The sequence below is a fragment of the Quercus lobata genome, chromosome 8 (assembly GCF_001633185.2).
Source record: "Quercus lobata isolate SW786 chromosome 8, ValleyOak3.0 Primary Assembly, whole genome shotgun sequence".
Lineage (NCBI taxonomy): Eukaryota > Viridiplantae > Streptophyta > Magnoliopsida > Fagales > Fagaceae > Quercus > Quercus lobata.
In genome coordinates, this window is record NC_044911.1 from 16,386,051 (window position 1) to 16,409,453 (window position 23,403).

General features: G+C 34.3%; 1 long non-coding RNA gene and 1 pseudogene across 3 annotated transcripts; one reads left to right on the forward strand and one right to left on the reverse strand.

The window, feature by feature from the left end:
- The first annotated feature begins 7,885 nt into the window (after positions 1-7,885).
- LOC115954990 lies at positions 7,886-21,322 on the forward strand. Of its 2 annotated transcripts, XR_004083998.1 has the most exons (4): positions 7,886-8,516; positions 8,851-8,926; positions 20,679-20,738; positions 20,885-21,322. It is a non-coding gene; the product is annotated as an uncharacterized LOC115954990 (long non-coding RNA). The 2 variants fall into 2 exon arrangements; XR_004083997.1 differs by lacking the exon at positions 20,885-21,322 and having other exon boundaries at positions 20,679-20,838.
- Positions 9,276-20,684, reverse strand: LOC115954989 (annotated as a pseudogene). The gene is made up of 15 exons (XR_004083996.1): positions 19,267-20,684; positions 18,344-18,463; positions 18,035-18,180; positions 17,747-17,957; positions 17,410-17,647; positions 17,180-17,330; positions 16,665-16,958; positions 12,850-13,286; positions 12,011-12,768; positions 11,100-11,234; positions 10,791-10,936; positions 10,511-10,721; positions 10,175-10,412; positions 9,945-10,095; positions 9,276-9,711 (listed from the first exon to the last, which is right to left on the reverse strand). The product of XR_004083996.1 is annotated as an uncharacterized LOC115954989 (transcript).
- Positions 21,323-23,403: the final 2,081 nt, after the last annotated feature.

Below are 23,403 nucleotides of genomic sequence, written 5' to 3' on the forward strand. Positions count from 1 at the left end.
TCTTTTCCGTAGACTCTTCTTGTGGTACATCAGAAGTTATGTCGCAATCCAAGTAAAACTTGGCGTCTACAAAGTGAGATTCTGCCACTATAAATGGTTACAAATCTGCTATCACCACTTTTATTTGCTTGCCGTCACAATACTTGAAGCATTGATGTAATGTGGAAGGTACAACACCATTCCCATGAATCCACAGTCGTCCTAACAACAAGTTATAAGAAGTCTTCGAGTCGATCACATGGAAGAGAGGTCTTGCTTTCAACTCATCAATAGTCACATCTAATCGAATCATGCTGATTGCCCTTTGACCTTCTTGGTTGAAGCCCTGGATGATGAGTCGACTTTTGGATAACTCTTCCACGGATATGCCTAGGCATCTCATTGTTCCTTTGGGCATTATGTTGACGGTAGACCTGTCGTCTATGAGGATGCGGCTTACTCTTTCCCTTCATGTGTAACCTGAGACAAAAAGTGGTCGATTGTGTGGTTTGGAGCCTAATAAGAGATCCTAATTCGTGAACGTCATCTTGTCGTGATAGTGAGCACATAAAGCAACCACTTCTTCCAAGGCATGGGTTTCACTTCCCTCTTCCTTGGTTACTTTGGTTTCTTCAAGGTTCACTTTTTCCTCCTTTTCGGCAAGGTCTTCTTGATCATCAACATCATGGCAAGAGACCATATAAGTGGTTGCCATTAGGTCCTCTGTAAGAAAGCCTTTAGGGAAAAACTCATGCAGCGTGACCATCAGGGGGCCTTCTTTTTGCAATAACTCATTTGAACGAGCTCCCTTCCTTTGTTCCTTCAAACCATTTATCCCCTTCCCTTTGGGAACAACTTTTGAATTGCTTGCTTGGAGTTCCCTTTTTCTTGTAAGGAACATAGGCTTTGGGTCACGTTGCTTTCAAAATCTCTTATAAGTCACAAATGTCCAGCCCTCTTCGTCACCTACCAATTCATCGCTAGCTCTATCATCATCTTGAAATGTATGCATAGGCTCAAGCATTCCAAATTGGATGTGTTTGCGATATGCCCTTAATGTTGATGGCAAGGTGGACCATACTTCCATTGGAATTGATGACTTCACAGAAATTGGAGATCCAACAACGAACGTAGCATGATTCGTCTTAGTAGTTTCGTCTAGGTCTAAAATAATTTTACCCTCCTTTGCAAGCCTTAGGATAAGGTCCTTCAGAACAAAACATTTTTCCACAGGGCGACTTACAACTCGATGGTATATGCAGTATTTTGGGTCGTTGGTACGTCCCATTTCCTCCGGACGCTTTCATTCTGGAAGCTTGATAACATTCTTCTCTAATAAGTCCTAGAGCATGCCTTGAACGTCGGCATCTAGAAATGGATACGTCATTTCTTCCATCTCCTTCAAAATCAATCGGCGTTTCTCCTGCTCTTGCATTGGACCGGCCCTTTGCTCCATTCTTGTATTCTCTTTACTGGAGATCTTCATAGGCTCCACAACAATGGCCATAGATTCCTTAACCATGGATCTGGAAGACTTATGCACCCTCCTCATATCTTTCTTCTCTTTACGCTACTCGTCAACAGGTAAGCCCTTTTCTCCATGGCTAGACAGGCTAAGCTCTATGTCATGGGCTTGGGTAGCAAGTTCCTCAAAGGTGTGAGGTTTGATTCCTTGGAGGATGTAAAGCAACCCCCAGTGCATACCTTGGATGCACATCTCCACTCTTGAAGACTCGGAAAGATGATCTTTGCAATCGAGGCTTAATGAGCACCAACAATTGATGTAGTCTACCACTGGTTCATCTTTCCATTGCTTCGTGTTGGTTAATTCTAGCATGTTTATGGTACGTCAGGTACTGTAGAAACGATTCAAGAATTCCCTTTCCATCTACTCCCAACTATCAATGGACTTAGGCTCAAGATCTGTGTACCAATCAAAGGAGTTTCCTCGAAGAGTATGCACGAATTGCTTAGTGAGCAAGTCCTCATCTGTACCGGCGTTATTGCAAGTCTCGATGAAATGAGTGATATTTTGCTTCGGATTCCCTTTCCCGTCAAACTGTTGAAACTTAGGAGGTTGGTAACCCACAGGCATCTATAAAATGTCAATCCTCTTGGTGTATGGTTTTGAATACATTAGAGAGCTTTGTGGTGCCCCACCATATTGAGCTCAAATTGTGTTCGTTATCATGTCCTGCAACTTCTAAACCGATAGAGATGAAATTGAGGTAGAGCTCCCTTGTGGACCATTAGCCTTCTTTGAAAAGATTTATGAGCTCCTTGGGATGTATGTTGATGCGTGTGAGAATGGCCTTTGTTGGACTCCCTTCGATTCTGAACTTCAAGCTTGTTCATAAGCGTGGTGATTTGAAGGTCTTTCTCCTCCACGGTCTTGGTAAGCTTAGCTATAGCATGTCCCATTTCAGCAATCTTTTTGTCAATGGTGGCAGTCTCCATCACCATGGCTGGCATAACTATTGTATGAGAAGAATTCTCTGAGAAGATAGATGAAGTGACTTATCGGGGGGATCCTTGGAAAGAACCTGACTGTGAAGCAGTACTCGACCCAGCATCTGATGCAGAATAGAGATATTCGCTCCCTATCGTTGAGTCCTTTGGAGCGAATGCTAAATCTCCCCTCCTAGAGGAATTGTGCTTGCTTGTCCTCAAAATGCTCAAAGAGATCACAATCTTTGGCTGGGCTAGGGCACTTATGAGTTTGGTTATAGGAACCTCACCCTCAACTTCTTGTGATGTGAGGAGCCTTATTGCCTTAGTTTTGTTTCGAGTCATGGGACCTGTAGAAGTACTATTGCTTGTTGACCCCCCAACGCTATTGGTAGCATTATTGGGAATCTGAGACTTCTTCGAGGCCATTGAACTTGGTGAATTGGAGACTTGAAGATTTTTAGGATGGAGAAAGAGATGAGAGGCAGAGTGGTCCCACCAGGCATGCCAGAAATTTGTACACATAATTTTCATAAAAGAAGGATCACACGATCATGAAATTGTGTAACAAATTATCAATTGTATTGATTTGTATATATGTGAGTACAATTCTCTGTATGACTCTTTACAATGAAAGAATACAATAAAACTCCTCTGATTCAATCTCCAAGTAACTTTACGATCTAAGAGCTATGAAGCTTGATCTTGAATCATACTTTGATGTCTCCAAGTTGAATGAATAGTTGAACGTGCTTGATTTGATGTGAGGGCCGTTGGCTTGATCTCAAACTAGATTAAAGGAGAATCCCCACTTTGATTTGAAGAAATAGGAATGGACCTTAATGAACAATGGAATTCTTATGACCTTTAGAGATGACTCTCTATTTTGGCAGAGTGTCTGTAGTGTTTTCTCTCAAAGTGTTCTCCTTTTTCTCAATGAGAAGTCTCTATTTATAGGCAACTCAATAGTATTAAATTTGGAATTTTCTCTCAACATTTATTGAGAGTTGAATTATGAATTTAATTTGGTATTTCATTTAATAAGAACTTTCCATATAGATTTTTTCTTCTACGCTGCCATATGGCTTTCTTCATTTGATGTTGCCACGTGGCTTGATTTCATTCGCTGATCTTCCACGACATCAATTGGAGATTAATTTGATCACAAATATTTTATCATGAACTATTGGACGGTTGTGAATACATCATAAAATTTTGATGTCTACAAATATATTTTTATTATTATTAAAAATACTTTACTGCAACAAAAAAAGAATTTTTGCTATAATTTGTTGCAACAAATTTTTTGTTGCAATAGGTTACCGCAATAGTACGGTTGATAATTATAAACAAAATTATTGTCATTGTTATAATTTATAATTTATAATATATATTAAAGAAACATTAAACAAAATTTGACACAAATTAGTGAAATTACTAATAAAGTACCAAATTACAAATCACTACAAGAGAAAAGCCTTATTGCAATGAAATTTTTTGTTGCAAACAACTTCAAATTGTTGTAATAAATCTCTATTGCAACGAAAAGTTTTTTATTGCCCACTATTACGGTAAAGTCTATAGCAATAGACATTGCAAAAGAAATTTCATTACAATAAAGTTTCGTTACAATAAAATATTTTTATCATTATTAAAAATACTTTATTGCAACAAAAAATATTGTTGCTATAATTTGTTGCAACAAAATTTTTGTTGTGATAGGTTACTACAACAGTACGGTTGCTCATTATAAACAACATTTTCATCATTATTAGTAGCCACATGACCCGCATCATCCATTAGATATTCATCAAAATCTCTTAATATTGCATTTGGAGGTTCATGCACTTCATTTTTATTGTTTGATTGCATTCTCTTTATGTTAGTACACAAATAATTTTGTTTCATTTAGATAATGAGTAAGGTGTTTGAGATTGGGGTCTTAGGATTTGGTGGTGAGAATGGAGTGGTTATGGAAGTATTTGGTTTCAAAAATGAAGTCTAATTTTTATCTAGATGTTATTTTATTATTTTAGATGTTAAATTTATAATATGTTATAGTCTCCAAAAAATATCTAAAAACTATACAGTTCCAATCTTACATATCTAAATTAGCAAACAAAACCAACTCATGATTCTGCTAAAAAAATTAATTAAAAAAAAAAGAAAAGAAAAAGAAGAAGACCAATTCAAGAGTCGGAAACTACTTCTAGGAAAAGAAAAAAATTTATAAAAAAAATCAAATTTTTTTTTTCAAAACATCTGCATATCACGCAAGACATTATCTAGTTAATTAAAATACAAATAAAGGTTTTAAATTTGTAAATATTATCAAAATTGACTAAAATATCTATAAAAAAAAAATTTGAAACAGCCAATCAAATAAATTTTCATGTTATTACAAGGTTAATAGAAAATAGTATAGCATAAATAAGCATGGAAAAAAATTGTATAATAATCCTCAAGTAGAAATAATTTTGATTAAATAAAAAAAAAAACCACTTTAAATTATTTTAGTCCCATGCAAAGGCATTATTCTTAAATCACAAGTAAATTCATAAGAAGAAAAAACAAATTTGTAATATTTATTACATTGAGAGAGCGGTAATATAATAAGTTGAAAAACATAAACTACGTAAATCTAAAATAAATATGATAATACTTTATAGTACAACACAAGGAGTCCAAGTGGTGCCTTGATTATATAATATCATAGCTTCAAAAACACTAAGAGTATTTTATTTAGTTTCACATTTCTATAACCTTCCATAAGGTATACACGAACTTGATAGGAAATGATATCCAAACTAAAGTCCTTTTCTTTCCTCACTCTTTGAGTACTCATTTGTTCACTTGGTGCGCCACCCAATTCTCATAATAACACTTAAAGAGACATTAGAATTGGAGTCATTTACTTGTGCTTTGAATAGATACTGAGGCATCCACAAATCATGACTGAATTTATCTTCAATAAACTCAACATCCATTTGATTCCATAATTACATTAGAACTTATAATTTATATGTCTTCGAATTTTGACCATAATCTATATACACACTCATAATATTGCTTGATCCTACTCTAGCCATGTTAAGATCAAAAACCCTATGAAAGGATATACACACTCATAACCTAGGTATGGTTGTCTTCCATTTCATAATTCATATGTAAAGACCTTAAATATTTTAGATGTGATAAGGGTGTTCTCATTGAGAAATTCAAGGTATGACGCACAAGGAAGCTGACGGCTCCTCTAAACTCGTCAGCTTCCCATAAGCAGACAGGACCCAAAGCAATGACACCATAAAAGCTGACGACCCCACGATACTCGACGAGCGTCTTTATAAAGCTAACGGGACTTTTGGATGAAGCAAGAGACTGACGAGGTGAAGAGGCCAACGGGTCCAACATGGCTTGGCTTGATCTCCATGAAAATCTATGTAAGGAATATCTTGCATCCTACGATTAACCTTAATCAAAGGAATTTCTACAAGGAAAGGATCCCGCAAAATACGTATATTAATGAGGATTTTCCCTACAAGGAAAGACCTTCTCCACTAAGAAACAAAAGTCAGTTTTACACTATTATAAAAACCTCAAAGCGCTCACAAATCAAAGTACGCATAATTTACCCTAGTTCTATCATTCTAGAGTTGTAGAAATTCTCTAATTTAACCTTCGATGGGTGCTTGGTTGATACTACATTGATACTCTCTGTAAGGTCTTTTTCGTTTTTGTTTCGCAAATTCTGTCTAGGGCATGTGAGCACCGCATGACTCACTGACGATTTTTGGCATTATCAAGATGGAATCATATTGTGTACATGACAGATGGAATCATAATCTAGGTATGGTTGTCCTTTAATGTATTATTCCATGTTCCTCACAGATTGAAGAAAAGTTTTTAATGATTACACTAAATTATAAAAGGTATTTAGAAGAAACTTAAATTTCAAAGAAAATCCAATTAATAGAGCCCACTGTTAGTGATTTACCAAGTCATCCTAACTGTTATTCGTCTCATTCGTTCCTAAAGTTAGTTTTTGTTTTTGTTTTTATTATTTTGTTTTTATTTTTATTTTTAATATTTTAAATTAAGGCAACATAGCGTCTTTGGTAAATATTCCACGTGACATCAAAATAATTATTTTAATATCATGAGTTGCCACCTGCCACGTCGAGTACTAACTACTAAGGTTTGAAAATCATCATATATATATATATATATATATATATATATATATATATATCATCTTATCAAATTTACCAAATTAAACTCTTGAAATTTGAGGATGTTTAGATTTTTCACCCTAAAATTTCAGAATTAAAATTTTTCCCCCTGAAGTTTAGGGTGATTGGATTGTACAATCTAAAATTTCAAAATTTAGATTTTATCCACTAAAATTTAGGGGTATTTGAATTTTACACCCTCAGATTATGAAACTTTGAGATGAGAAATTCAAATACACTCAAACATCCATAAAATATAATAGGTAAAATCCAAAATTTGAAATATTAGGGTGTAAAATCCAAACACTCTCAAACGTTAGAGGATAAAATTCAAATTCTGAAACTTTAAGGTGTAAAATCCAATCATCCCAAAATTTTTGAAGTGTAATTTGTAATTTACCCCAAAATTTAAAGTTTATGGATTATTTTAAAATATTGGACAAATGTTAGGGATTAAAATGGTAAATATATTAATTAAAAAAATCATATTTTGCTGAATAAAAAAAAAAATTCATTTCATATGTGAAATGTGAAAGGAAACCAATCTATTCTCTCTCCACCAGTCCACCCAAAGTAAATACATAAATAAAATTTTATTTTTGGAGTGTAATTTGTAATTTACCCTAAAATTTAAAGTTTATAAACTATTTTAAAATATTGGACAAATGTTAGGAATCAAAATGGTAAATATATTAATTAAAAAAAATCATGTTTTTGCTGAATAAAAAAATATTCATTTCAGATATGAAATGCGAAAGGAAACCAGTCTATTCTCTCTCCACCCAAAGTAAATACATAAATAAAATTACATTAATATGATTAAGATAAAAGGGGCACGATATTTCTTTATTTGATAGGATAGAAAGTAAGAGCGACTGTTTTCAAGTCAAAAGTTGGAATAATAATAATAATATTCCCTCCGTTCCACTTTGTTTGTCCTGTTTGAAAAGTCAAATTTTTTAAGGGAACATCATTTATTGTCTTGTCTACCTTTTAAAAATGTATAAGTTTCCAAAACTACCCTTAAATAAATTTATCAAAAATTTGAATTATTAATAAAATAGGGGTATAATAGGAACATTAGTAAATTAATAACTTTTATTTTTAGAAACAAGATAATATTTTGGGACATCTCAAAATGGAATAGAGGACAAACAAAGTGGGACGGAGGGAGTAATAAAAATAAAAAACCACCCATTTTTTATAATCGAGTTTTTTTTTTTTTTTTTTAAACAACTATAATCGAGTAGTTCTACTTCTATACTATTTTCTTTTTCTTTTTTTCTTTTTTAAGTTGCAGAAGGAACCGGTATTTGGACCAATTAGAAAGCCGAGGCGTACTGGTTTTTGGTTTATAAATTTGAATCATGAAGTTTTTCTGAGTTTTTCATCTCACTGGTAAAGAGTGCAAATTGGAGTTACTCATTTGTTCTTAGCAGAAAAGGAAAAAGAAGAAGTTGATTACTGAGAAAAGAAATGGATTTCTTTCACTTTAGCTGCTGCATTGCGTTCTGATCGGAAGCAACCAGAAATTTTTTTATAGAAAAACTGCATATTGATTCAAAGTTTAAACAAAAAAAATTTTCTCTTGAATTGTTGATTCCGTAGACTTTCGTATAATTTATTCTTTCTTTTGTGTGTTGTTATTGTGCCTTATATTTTGGATTTTGATGTCTGTTTTCTTATTAAACGTCTATGCATTGTACGTGTTTGTGAAAATGCGTGTAAGAATTATGTGATTTGTTTTTGCATGCTTAGAGTTCATTGGAGTTTCTTTGCATTCCATTTGCTAGAAAATGCCCAATGCACGCCCCGGAGGGACATTAACTATTCAGACAATTGCTGTTGTTGTGAGCTTGGGTAAGGATTCAATTCCATCCTTTTTACTTATCTCCCTTTCAGTTTCGTTTTCTTAATACTCATTCATTATTACTACAAATAATGACAAACTGGATGCCAGATTTCTGAGACTAACCAAATGGATAAATTTATCAATGATATGAAATGAGAGAATCCAATTAGATTTACCTCTCGGTTAACTTTTCATGGCTACTAATGTTGTTTCTTAGTTTTGGGATTGTTGTAGGCAAATACATGCCTTTTGTTTCCCTTTATTAGAATTTTGTTTTGATTATATGTAACTATTGGGAAATTAATGCTCGGGCTGTGTGCTCCGTCTATTTGATGTTTTTAGATACGAGTTTTTGCGTACATATAGAGGGTGGATTGATCAAGCAAAAGATGGAAGGGAGATATGGCTACATTTAATGGTAATTTTCTATAGTATTAGCAATCACATTGCTATCTTCATATTGACATGCTTGTTTACCTTCACAGCTTTCTATGTTTATCAATTTCTTTTGAATTTTGTTCTCTTTTATATTCTTTGAGGTACCTTTCGATTTCTTCACCCGTTTTTCTTTTAGTTGGCTTTGTCTTGGGCATCCTGTTCTCTGGCTTTAGCCATTAGGTAGAGACCTAAAGGAACCGACTTTATTTATTTCAGCAAGAGAAACAAAATTAAAACACAGGATAGAATCTTCAATTTGAGTGATTAAGAGTTAATTTATAGCATATATTAAAGAAGGAATTAATGAATGTAGTACCAGCATACGATAGAACGTTCAGTTTGAGACATGGTATATAGTTCCATTTAAAATCTAATTAGATAGCTGAGAAACATTAGATAAAGAGCTCCCTTAATATAAACTAAAGTGGTTTTAATCTTGAACAATGTGATGACATTTTACCGTCCCATTAACATTGTGATGCTAATTTCATTGGTTGAACATGGTTCAAGCTTTGTTGATGAAGAATCTGCTTCAGGTAGGGCCTTTTCCATATAGAAACCTGGTTGTCTGGGTTTTGGCAATAAACTCTCACTGCTTAACATCAGAACCACAGATGACATATCTGGCCTATCTTCTGGTCTTTGTTGCACACACAACAAGCCCACATGAATGCATCGAAGCAGTTGATCAGATAAGGTGCACTTGTTGCCTAAAGATTTATCGATCAATTCTGTTGCCTTATCTTCAATCCATAATCTCCAGGCCTTAAACAGGTCAAAAACGTATATATCAGTGGTTGATTTGGACTTCTATTTCATTCCTAATTTGGACTTCTTTTTATCCCATGACTATTTTGCTGGGTTATAATATTAACCAGGGCATTGTATATGATTGATAACACAGGTCATTGGAAGATTTGATTAGAGGGACTACATGATTTAAAACTGAAACTCCGATCAACACAGTAAATTAGTAGAATAAACCTCTTCATGCTTACATGTCCAAGAAGATTGAGGTGGTCGTCTGAGTGACAAAAGCCCTGGTTCCTTTTCCCACTTACTATCTCTAACACTAAAACTCCAAAGCTAAAGACGTCAGACTTGATTGAGAACTTTCCATGCCCCGCATACTCAGGAGACATGTAGCCACTACAAAAGCCATCACAAATTAATAGAAGCTTAAAAAATAAAGTAGTGTTGGTAATATAAGAAGTTAAAGTGTACTTACTACGTTCCAACAATTCTTTTGGTTTTGTCCTCAGTTTGATCTCCCCCAAATGTTCTAGCCAAGCCAAAGTCTGAAATTTTTGGATTCATGCTATCATCTAGCAGGATGTTGCTTGCTTTGAGATCTCGATGGATAATTCTGAGTCTAGAGTCTTGATGAAGATAGAGAAGTCCCCTAGCAATGCCACAAATAATGCGGATGCGGTTATGCCAATCTAGTAATGTGCTTCTTGTATGATCTGACCAATTTTAGGTTCATGTTAGTGCAATTTCAATGAAAGAAGATGATAATACTTAACATGAATTTAGTGGAGTACGAAAGATCAAATCATCTAACCAAAAATAAAGGTGTCCAGGCTTTTGTTAGGCATGTATTCATAGATTAACATTTTCTCATTTTCTTGAATGCAACAACCAAGAAGCTTCACAAGATTGCGGTGTTGCAGTTTAGCAATTGAAAAAACTTCATTTTTGAACTCGTCCAATCCTTGTCCCGAATTCTTAGATAGCCTCTTTACAGCTACCACTTGTCCTCCCTTCAGTGTACCCTAAGGATGAAAAGATTAGGAAATTTTGTGAAAGAAGATAGCTTAACTAGTTAGGATGTTTTTGTTTACCCTATATACAGGTCCAAAACCACCTTCTCCCAACTTGTTGTTGCTTGAAAAGTTACAGGTGGCATTAGCTATGTCTGTCATATCAAATATGGGTAACTCCATATCTTCATTCCCACCTTCATTGTTGTAATCTTTCCTTGTGATTCCTGAAATATTAGGAGATGGATTGGCATGAATAACTTGATTGGTATTATTGAATTGACTGACCACATAATCTGTTGTATTTCTGAGACCTTCAATTTAATATTTCTTTGCTGTAAATCTATTATCATGCATCAGAAATTACCAGTCCATATCGTATAGCTTTACCTTTGAAACTCAGTTTCTTCTTCCACACATATGAGATCGCTCCAAGTATAAGAATTCCCATTACTAGTGTTGAAGAGGCGAATATGATTGCTTCTTTTCGTATCCTGCTGGAGTGCCTTTTTTTTGTAATATTATCTGAAAATGAGAAGTAAAGTATAAATGAACATATATGTGCTGTTGTAGCTTCATAGATACCTACAGCTTGCCCAGGCGAATTCATAAATAAGAATTTGTCTTGACCTTAAATAGGAATTATAAATGGTACAAATAAGGTGGATAAAGCAGTAGGGTGCAACACCATGACATCGTAGTTCCCATGGCACAGAAATCGCCATCATTTCCACTTTTCACACTTTATTTCAGTTCTCTAACTTGTAGTTGTGTCGGACTTCTCCAACTAAACATTTTACAGAGTTTGTTTATGTTTTACAATGTTCTTTCTTATCTCCCACTTGCTCCCTCTTCACCCCGGAAACATACGGAAAAAAAAGTCTGAGTAAACGTATGCTAACGTTTTTGAAAATCACTAATAGTTTGTCGACTAAAATCAGAGGACATTACAATCCAAGCTATTAATTGGGAAGTTAGAGCTGGTTGGTGTTTGAAGGTAACCATAGTAACTCAAGTTTAAAAAGATTCTTATGCTTTAAATGGAAATCCCTTTCTCTGTATTTAGGAAGAAAGTAAATTTGTGATTGCATGGGTTAGGCCTGATAGTTGGTTTTGAATTGTGACAAAATGGAGGTTTAGTTTGTGATTGGTTTGTGCTTCTATCTTTGAGTCAATTCACTGATTCATCCAAAAAAGAAAAACACAAATTGAAAACCAAGCAATATAGGTGTTTTATTTGTCCTCAATTTATTATAAAAGAGCAAAATCCAAGGAGAACAGATAACAGAAGTAAAAAGTACCTAGTTCGGAGTTGGTCAGCCTTATATATAGGTCTTGCCCATCCTGGGAGAATACTTTCATATCATTCAAGATACCAAACCAAAGCAAGCAGCCACTTCCTTCTCCGCTGATATCTAAATTTGAATATGCCGTGCAAGAACAGTTTTTCAAACACAATCCCTCACATTCCTTGAGGCTCATGGTCCTATTAAACCAGGAAGAAGATGTGTCAGGCAATTTCAAATTCGTGTATTTCAGGAAGCCATCTCCATTGCATTCCAATTGAGTCCTTCGTACACAACCATCAGACCAATCTACTGAATTCCAATCTTTTGGAGATCTGGACACAAATCCTTCCAAGCATTCACATACTGGGGAGCCATTGGCATTGCAGATAGCATATGCACCACAGTAGGCATAATTTTCACACTGATCTACCTGGGATGTAGAGTAGGTCTCCCAGCTGTGAGTCTGATCCCTCCACACAAGGCGTCCCATGACACCTGATGGGTAAATTACAAATCTTGAAAAGACTGAACTTTCTATGAGTGTGTACTCATAATATACCTCATTCTCATTCAACACAAATTCATACTTAAATATTGGATTCGGTTTTAACCGAGGATTTCCAGTAAAAGTAAGGCCATTCCATGGCCCTGCTCTATCCTTTATTTTATCTTCCTTCATAGCAACTAGCTGTGGAAGCCCATGAGTATCTATCCGTAAGGAAAACTCACCTTTAGCAGGATCTTCTGTGCTCTTCCAAGATGTTAAAAACCTGTCCTGACCTGTTACAAAGTTCTTTCCCATCTTCATTCCTGGCATCAGTGTGTCGCAAGGATAATCAAAGCTCTGCCACAAAAAGTTCTCCAAGTTATTGCCACTTCCATCTTTCACAACAAGATTTCCTGAATCCAAAAGCTGTACGACTGGACTGTCTGCAGCTCTTGATGTATTTGATGACCAAACAATACTATTGTTGTTGAGAAGAACAATATCTCCTTTGTCAGTAATCTTCAAAATTCCTGAGTTATTGGAAAGTGGAGTCTCTCTGTTAGCTACCCAAACAACTGCATCAGTAGATATCCTATACCATATTCCCAAGTATCGGCCTTTCAAATCACCTAGACTGAAGAATCCCAGTTCAAAGCTTCCACCAGAGGAAACTAAAGTCTCACCATCTCTGATGGAATGGCTTGGAGTGAGAGTGTCTAATGTAGCAGAGAATCTTAAGAAGCAGGATAAGAAACAGTACACAAAAAGAGGTTTAAAGACAATCATTGTCTCATAGTATGCCTTGTTCTCCAGAGAAAATAACATATAATACACAAATTTTCTGGCAAGTTGCAAGGCATGGAATATGCACCACTGATTGTTGGCGTATTTCATGCATTATATCACAAAGACAGAAATAGATGATTCAAGGTGGTGTGCTTATTTAAGAGCAAGCTGTTATTTGTTGTAATTCAGGGCCTTCGTACCTTCTCATATGTTTACACAATCAGCAGAAGGATAGAAAGAATTTGGCATTTCGGAAACTTTTTTTTTTCTCGCTGAAATGATATCTAATCTTTCATTAAAATAAACGACAAAATGCGAACATTTACAAAAGGGACTCTTCAAAAATGGACTTTCAAACAGCTGCAAACTTTAGTAGACCTTGAACATTTTGTGATGAAATGGTGACGACTTTAAAGAATAATATGTAAATGTGGAATATGAACGTAGACCAGAGGTTCCTGGATTATCAAGCGAGAAAGGAATACAAAATTTTAAAATACAATGGAAAGGGATGTGTCATGAATCAGCTCATTTGAGTATACATTTTCCAACTACAAGTCTACAACAGTCCAACTTGCTATAATGAGGTTTCCTGCAAGACCCACCCACCACGTTGAATTGAATTTTTTTTTTTTTTATCCCAATCCAATTTGTCAGGCCGTTCAAGTAACCTGATTGGCTGATTATTATGACATGTTTTTTAAGATATTGAGAAAAGTCTTCTAGCTGACTGGTAAGACTGTGATTGGTATCTCTTTGACCATATCTTTCACACTTCCATTGAATTTTGCAAAGAAAATAAAAATAAGTGGAGTGTTCTGTTGGCATTTTTTGATACATTTTAAAATATGGGAACAAATGTTAGGAATCAAAATGGTAATTATACCATTAAAATATTTAATAATTCATCTCACCTATAAAATGAAACAAATCTATTCCCCACACCTTAATCTGATTAAGAGAAAAGCGGCATTTTTTTTTTTTTTCATGATTTGATTGAATAGTATTAAAATTAAAAATTAAATTATAGAACTACTCGATCGGAGTTCCTCCTATAATTTTTAATTTTTATTTCTTAAATCAAGTTGGAGAAAGAAGCTATATTTAGGCCAATGGGAAAGTTGAGGCCCGAGGCCTATTGGTTTTTGGTTTTGGAATTTGAGTCATGAAGTTTTTGCGAGTTTTTATTCTCACTTGTAAAGAGTGCAAATTGGAGTTACTGATCTGGTTAGTCATTTGTTCTCAGCAGAAAAGGAAAGCAAAAAAGAAAAAAAAAGAAAAAAGTTAATTACTGAAAAATGAACTGGAATTCTTTCACTTTAGCTGCTTCATTGTCTTCTGATTGGTAGCAACCAGAAAATTTTTATAGAAAAACTTCATATTGATTCAAAGTTTAAACAAAGCAGGTTTGTTTTGAATTTCTGATTCCGAAGGGTATAAATGTGTTTATATATAGAGTGAAAAGAAAAAATTGTGTTTTAACAGACTTTGGTGTTTCTTTCTTACTTAAAATAATAATAATAATAATAATAAGAGACTTTGGTGTAATTTACTCTTTCTTCCTCAAGTGCATGTTGTTATTGTCTTATATTTTGGATTTTCATGTTTGCTTCTTATTAAAAACTGTATGATATATCTCCCATTAGATTTACCTCTCAAATAGCTTATCATGGTTATTAGGAAAAGACTTTCAAGTGAGTAATATGCATTGCATATGACAAGGACGAATGTCATCTTCCTATTGGTGATTGGAGCTCAAAGCTCCAAACATGCTAGACTTTATACTTAATTTTATTTCATAATTTTGGATATAATGTAAGAAAACATATCCTTTGTGTTTTCCTTTATTAGAATTTGTTTTGATTATTTATAAATATCGGGAAATTAATTCTTGGGTTATGTGCTCCTTCTATTTGATGTTTCTAGATATGGGTTTTTGCATATGTATAGAGGGCAAATTGATTGAGCAAAAGTTTGAAGGGAGATATGGCTTCATTTTATGATAATCAATATCAATATAAAAGTAGAGACCTCATGCATAAATGCATGAGGTTCTGTTATGTGGCCTCTAATTTTGCATTTAATATTTTTTTACCTCTTTTTGTTAACTTTTTTTTTTTTTTACTATTACCCAAAATATCACATTAACTTATTTTTACTATTATACATTTCTCTCTTCTTCATGACTTTTAGCATACCCACTGTTTTAGTATTAAAAACAAAAGCAACAAATAATAATTCTAATACAAAATATGCTTATGGAGGAATATTGGAGAAATTATTAATATTTTTTGTTACATTGTTGCTTTTTCTTTCATACGTGGTTTGTCTCTCTATTTTTAATCTTTAACTCATTGTTATGATAAAGAACGCTTTGCCATTGACTCATTATATAGTTCGAGTAGGTTGATCTTTATGATACGTTGCTACTAATTTAATTTTTAACATCTCAAAATGTATATGTATATTTGTTTTAATTATTAAATTAGTTTACTTTTTCTTTATAATATATGTACGACATTCTCCAAAACTCTCTTATATAAAACATCACAACATTATTCATGCTTTGCACGAGCAACTTACTAATTTTCTATAATAATGGCAAGCACTTTGCTATCTTGATAATCATGTGCTTATAACCTTAACAGTTTTCTTTGTTTCTCAATTTCTTTTCGTATTTTGCTATCTTTTATTTTCTTAGAGGTGCTTCCCATCTCTTCACCAGTTTTGGTTTTAGTTGGCTTTGTCTTGAGCATCCTTGTAGTTGTGGCTTTAGCCATTAGGTTAGGTAGAGACCTAAAAAAACGAACTTAAATTGTTTCAACTTGAGACAAATAAAATTAAGTTATACATTTATGTAAAGCTTTTCCATGCATCGTACTAGTTTGTGACAATTTACCGTCTCATTTTTTTTTCTTCATAAAGAAGCTTTTAAGGGTATTGCTTTCAACTCTCAAAATCCAAGATCCCAAAAAATAATAAAAATCGTAATAGCATGGCTTTTATGGTCATATACGGTTCATCAAACTATCAAATTCCATTATTTGATAATTCTCTAATCTATCGCCATCGATAATTCAGGCTTTGGATCAAGATGGCCCAGGCACAAACTGGATTGTAGCTCTTTGGTTTGCAGTAAATAAAGTATTTATTCAGCAAAAAAAATAAAGAATTCCATTATTTAATGTCATTTCCACTAGTTTAGATGTAATATTATAGCATGCATATAGAAGGAATTAATAAAAAAAAAGTACCCACACATAATAGAAGGTTCAGTTTGAAAGACATGATCCAGTTGCGCATGTAAAGTCTAATTAGATTGATGAGAAACATCAGAGTAAGAGTTCCCTTGCTATAAACTATAGCTGTTTAGTCTTGAACAAATGAGATGACATTTTACCGTCCCTTTTCTAATGTGATAGTAATTTCATTGACTGAATATGGTTCATGCTTTGTTGGTAGAGTCTTTTCCATATAGAAACCTGGCTGACTAGGCTTAGGCAATGAAATCTCACTGCTTAACATTTGAATCACAGATGACACATCTGGTCTATCTTCTGGTCTTTGTTGCACACATAACAATCCCACATGAATGCATCGTAGAACTTGATCAGATAAAGTGCACATGTCGCATAATGATTTATCGATCAATTCCATTGCCTTATCTTCCATCCATAATCTCCAGGCCTTAAACAGGTCAAACCATATATATATCAGTGGTTGATTTGGACTTCTATTTCATTTTTAATTAGGAATACTTTTTATCCATTACTATTTTTCTGGATTATAAGAATAACCAGGGCATTGTATATGATTGATTGGATAATTTCTTTAGAGGGACTACATGACATCAAACTGAAACATCAGTCAACAAAGTAAATTAGTAGAATAAAACTCTTCACACTTACATAACCAAGAAGATTGAGGTGGTCGTCTGAGTGACAAAATCCCTGGTTCCTTTTTCAGCTCACTATCTCTAACACTAAGACTCCAATGCTAAAGACATCGGACTTGATTGAGAACTTTCCGTGCCCCGCATACTCAGGAGACATATAACCACTACAAAAACCATTGCAAAGTAATAGAAGCTTAAAAAATAAAGTAGTATTGACCATATAAGAAGTTTAAATGTACTTACTACGTTCCAACAATTCTTTTGGTTTTGGCCTCAGTTTGATCTCCCCCAAATGTTCTAGCCAAACCAAAGTCTGAAATTTTTGGATTCATATTATCATCTAGCAGGATATTGCTTGCTTTGAGATCTCTATGGATAATTCTGAGTCTAGAGTCTTGATGAAGATAGAGAAGTCCCCTGGCAATGCCACAAATAATGTGGATGCGGTTATGCCAATCTAGTAATGTGCTTCTTGTATGATCTGACCAAATTTATGTTACATGTTAGTGCAATTTCATTGAAGAAAGATGACAATACTTAACATGTATGTCATGGAGTGCAAAAGGTAAAATAATCTAACCAAAAATAAAGGTGTCCAAGCTTTTGTTAGGCATATATTCATAGATTAACATTTTCTCATTTCCTTGAATGCAACAACCGAGAAGCTTTACAAGATTGCGGTGTTGTAGTTTAGCAATTGATAGAACTTCATTTTGGAATTCATTCAATCCTTGTCTCGAATTATTAGATAGCCTCTTTATAGCTACCGTTTGCCCCCCATTCAGTGTCCCCTAAAAATCCAAATATTAGGAATTTTTGCCAAAAAAAGATAGCTTAACTAGTTAGGATGTTTTTTTTTTTTTTTTACCTTATATACAGGTCCAAAACCACCTTCTCCCAACTTGTTGTTGCTTGAAAAGTTGCAGGTGGCATTTGCTATGGCCATCATATCAAATATGGGTAACTCCATATCTTCATTCCCACCTTCATTGTTGTAATCTTTCCTTGTGATTCCTGAAATATTAGGAGATGGATTGGCATGAATAACTCGAACAGTATTATTGAATCAACTAACCACCTAATCTGATGCATTTCTAAGACCTTCAATGTAATGTTTCTTTGTTTTAAATGTATTATCATGCATCAAAAATTACCAGTCCATGTTTTATAGATTTACCTTTGAAACTAAGTTTCTTCTTCCACACATATGACATCAATCCAATGACTAGCATTGAAGAGGCAACTATGATTCCTGCTTGTCTTATCTTGCTGGAGACCCTGTTTTTTGTAGTATTATCTGAAAATGGGAAGATGAGTAAATGGACATGTATGTGGCTGTTATTACTAGCTTCATAGATACATGCAGCTTGCCAAGTCTAATTGGTAAAAAAAAAATTATCTTGACCTTAAATAGGAAAGATAAATGGTACCAATAAGGCAGATAAAGCAGTAGGTTGCAACAACATGAAATCCTAGTTCCTATGGCACAACAACCACCACTGCACTTTTCAGACTTTATTTCAGTTCTCTGACTTGCAGTTGTGCAGACTTCAACCAAACATCCAACAGATTTTCTTTATGCTTTACAATGTTGGTTCGTATCTCCCACTCGCTCCCCCTTCACCCCGAAGACACACAAATAATAGTCTGTCAAGCCTAATCAGAGAACATTTTAATCTAAGCTATTAATTAGGAAGTTAGAGCTGGTTGATGTTTAAGGGGAACTATAGTAACTCACTTTTAAAAAGATTCTTAGGCTGTATAGGGGAATCCCTTTCACTGTATTTAGCAAGAAAATTAATTAGTGATTGCAAGGGTTAGGCCTGATGGTTAGTTCTGAATCAGGACAAGATGGAAGTTTAGTTTGTCCAAAGAAGCTAGATACTGAGATTGTTATGGTTCTTCTGTGCAAGTACTGTGCCTGCCGCCCAGTGACCACTAGTTTGTGCTTGTATTGAGCTCTTATCTTTGAGTCAATTCACTGATTCTTCTAAAAATGAAAACCATCAATTGAAAACCAAGCGATGTAGGTGTCCAATTTTTCCTCAATTTATAATAAAAGAGCATCCAACGAGGAGAAATAACAGAAATAAAAAGTACCTTGTTTGTAGTTGGCCAGTCTTATATATAGGTCTTGCCCACCCTGGGAGGATACTTTCATATCATTCAAGATACCAAACCAAAGCACACAGCCACCTCCTTCTCTGCTGATATCTAAATTTGAATATGCCGTGCAAGAACAGTTTTCCAAACACAATCCCTCACATTCCTTGAGGCTCATGGTCCTATTAAACCAGGAAGAAGATGTGTCAGGCAATTTCACATTCGTGTATTTTTGAAAGCCATCTCCATTGCATTTTAATTTAGTCCTTCGAACACAACCATCAGACCAATCTACTGAATACCATTTTTTTGGAGATTTGGACACAAATCCTTCCAAGCATGCACATACTGGAGAGACATTGGCATTGCAGATAGCGTCTGCACCACAGTAGGCATAACTTTCACACTGATCTACCTGGGATGTAGCAAAGAGCTCCCAACTGTGTGTCCGATCCATCCACGTGAAGCGTCCTGCAGTCCCTGATGGGTTAAATACAAGTCTTGAAAAGATTGAACTGTTCACGAGTCTGAACTGGTAATATACTTCGATCTCATTCAACACAAATTTAGACTCATATACTGGATTCGGTATTAACGCAGGACGTCCTGTATAACCAACGCCATTCCATGACCCTGCTCTAGTCTTTATTTTATCTCCCCTCATAGAAACTAGCTGTGGAAGCCCATGAGTATCTATCCTTAAGGAAAACTCACCTTTAGCAGGATCTTCAGTGCTCTTCCAAGATGTTAAAAACCAGTCCTGGCCTGTTACAAAGTTCTTTCCCATCTTCATTCCTGGAATCAATGTGTTGCAAGGATAATCAAAACTCTGCCACAAAAAGTTCTCCAAGTTATTATCATTTCCATCTTTCACAACAAGATTTCCTGAATCCAAGAGCTGTACAACTGGACTGGATGCAGTTCTTGACATATTCGATGACCAAACAATACTACTTGTGTTGCTGAGAAGAACAATATCTCCTTCATGGGTAATCTTCAAAACTCCTGAGTTATTGTCAAGTGGAGTCTCCCTATTAGCTACCCAAACAATTGCATCAGTAGACATTCCATACCATATTCCCAAGTATCGGCCTTTTGAATTACCTAGACTGAAGAATCCCAGTTCAAAGGTTCTACCAGGGGAAACTAAAGTCTCACCATCTCTAATGGAATGGCTTGGAGTGAGAGTGTCTAATGTAGCAGAGAATCTTAAGAAGCAGGAAATGAAACAATACATAAAAAGAGGTTTAAAGACAATCATTGTCTAAATCTGTGCCTTTATGTTCAGAGAAAGTAACATATAATACAATCCCGTTGCAACGAATGGAATACGCATCATTGGCGTATTTCATGCATTCTATCACACTGTAAACTTTCTGTAGGAGAATATGAGACTTTTCTCTTTACAGGTATCCAAGTACAGGCTAAATGGACTCTAGATAGGCAAAGGCAGAAACAGATGATTCAAGGTGTGCTTATTTAAGAGCAAGCTGTTATTTGTTGTAACTCAGGGCCTTCATCGTATATGTTTACACTAAGCAAACGGATAGAAAGTATTTGGCACTTCGGAACCCCCTTTTTTTTTTTTTCGCTGAAATTAGATCTAATCTTTCAGTAAAAATGCAACAAACGGCGAACTGTTACAAATGGGACCCTTCGAAAATGGACTTTCACTTTCAGACACCTTGGTCCACTCCGGCGAACTTTAGAGTGGGCCTTGAAAATTTTGCTATGAAGTGCAGAAATGTCAAGGTGGAATTTGAACGTAGACCAGAGGTTCCTGCATTATTTTAGTGAGAGAAGTATACAAAATTACTAGTACAATGGATGCGGATGTAAGACCCATCCATCACGTGGAATTGAAAATTGGGTAGCGTTTGTTACTTGTTACACATTTTTAAAACTAAAGTCGTGTCTTCCATTGAAAATTATTCTGTAAGTTGTCATGCCATTCAAGAAAACTTAATTAGCTAACTATGACATGTTTTTGAAGGTAATGAGAAAAGTCTTCCAGGTGACGAGTAAGATTGTAATTGGTATCTCCTCTGACCATATCTTTCACATTTTCTAGAAGCTTATTACATTTTGCAAGGGGGAAAAAAGTGGAGTGCCCTGCAATATCGACATGTGTGCCTTTATGGGTGCACTTTAATGAATATATCAACTATAATGCACATTTGAAAAGAAAATAAGAGATATTTGTTATAGATTAGTTGTACAAAAAAATAGTTGCTTTGTGATATTGTATTTTATGTAGTTAACAAGATTAACTAATAAGCAAAAGTTGATAAGGCAAAATAAGAAGCCCATATGATGATCACAGTATATAATAATTCAAATCTTAGAGTTCATATGTTTTGCATTCAAATATGTTCACAAGCAATTGATGTAGCTTTTGTATTATAACTTTAATGATTTGAATGGAAAAGATAGTTGGATTAAACTTACAAACATTTTATTAATCTCTATGGGAATTTTAAAGAGAACCAATGAAAAGAACAGGAAATTAAATTGGAGTAGATTTAAAGGTGTGAATCAATCATTTTTTCCTCAATACAAAATTTGCCCCAACTCAATTGAGTATACTAATAGGTCCAAAGCAATCGCCTCTAGGATATAACTAAACCTAGATTCAACAAGTAGCAATTTTGCAGAATCTTGTGACTTTATCTCTGTTGGTGTGCAAAATTTGTAAAAGCTTCAAATACCATAATTGATTTTGCAAATAACTTTATATGGATGACTAATTATAATTCACTAGTCATAGACCCACGCAATGCATGGGGAATAGATAACTATTTTGTAATTGTGATATAATGTATAATTTGTTATCCTAAATTTGTTGAAGATAATTTGCTCTCCCTAAAAATTAAAAAATTTCTAAAATTATTTTCCATCTCTCTATCTCTACAGACACATAATTCTATTATTTTTTGGTTTATTTGATTGATATTTATCCATTTTGTGGGTGGCTCATATTCTTCTAAATTATGTTATAGTGCATTATGTTTTCCCAATTTTTTTTTTCTTTAGAAACTAAATTTTTTAAGTTTTAAATATATTTTTCAAATTTCTCATCTCTTAAAGGATAATATCATGATAATCAAAACTCATCACAAAAATACACTTGATATTACTCAAATAACCAATAGACATACTCAAATACATAGCCAAGATTATGTTTTGATATAAATTCAAATTTTTACTTTCAAAATGACTAAGTATTAACTCAAACAAAAATTAAATCAAAACTACAAGAGGGAGAGAGAGGACTTGTGATAGGGAACTCAATTCAATTCAATTGGTCTTCTTCATATTTTAACCAAATTCAATTTCTTTAGATAGCCAAGCATACATTGTCTTGACATTTCTCACATCCAATTGGTCTTCGTGGATTTTGAGGCTTTGTCCAAACTTGGATAATCTTTCACCATGGCCTTTTTTTGGTTGTCTATTGCCACCATATCTAGTTTTATACATGTCCTTTGATTTGATTTTCTTTCCATTGACATCAAATTCTGCAGTTTACAAAATCTTCCAGCAATGGCGTCACATAATAATATCTAAATTTGTTACAATACAAAACCAAAAAAAGAGTAGCATATCTTGTACTAAGTTATGCATCTACATTCATGTCACGACTAATATGTACATACAACAAAACTGGTTTATGCTACACATATACAAAGAGAATACTTTATCCATAATGGTAAATACACCACACAAATGCACATATGAGGTATCCATTAGTGGAAAAAAAGATCACCCATCTACAATTTACTGGAAAACTGAATATACATTTCTATCTAATACACCACTTTCTAACCATTGATTAACAATCACATAAACAATAATAGTCAAACCTCACTACAGTTCTTTTATAGTATTCTTCACCATGGCTTTGAGATTTTTTTTAGATGGTTTATGGGAACCAATTTTGTTGACACTTGAGAGGGACAAAAAGAAAAAACTCACTTTTGATGGACTTCCTAAATTCCTAGAAGTAGGGTAGAGCAATTGCACACACACACACACACACACACACACACACATACACACACATATATTGGAATTCTAATAGGGTGACAATTGAACAGTTTTCATAGCTACTTGATTAGGGAGAAGGAGAGCCAT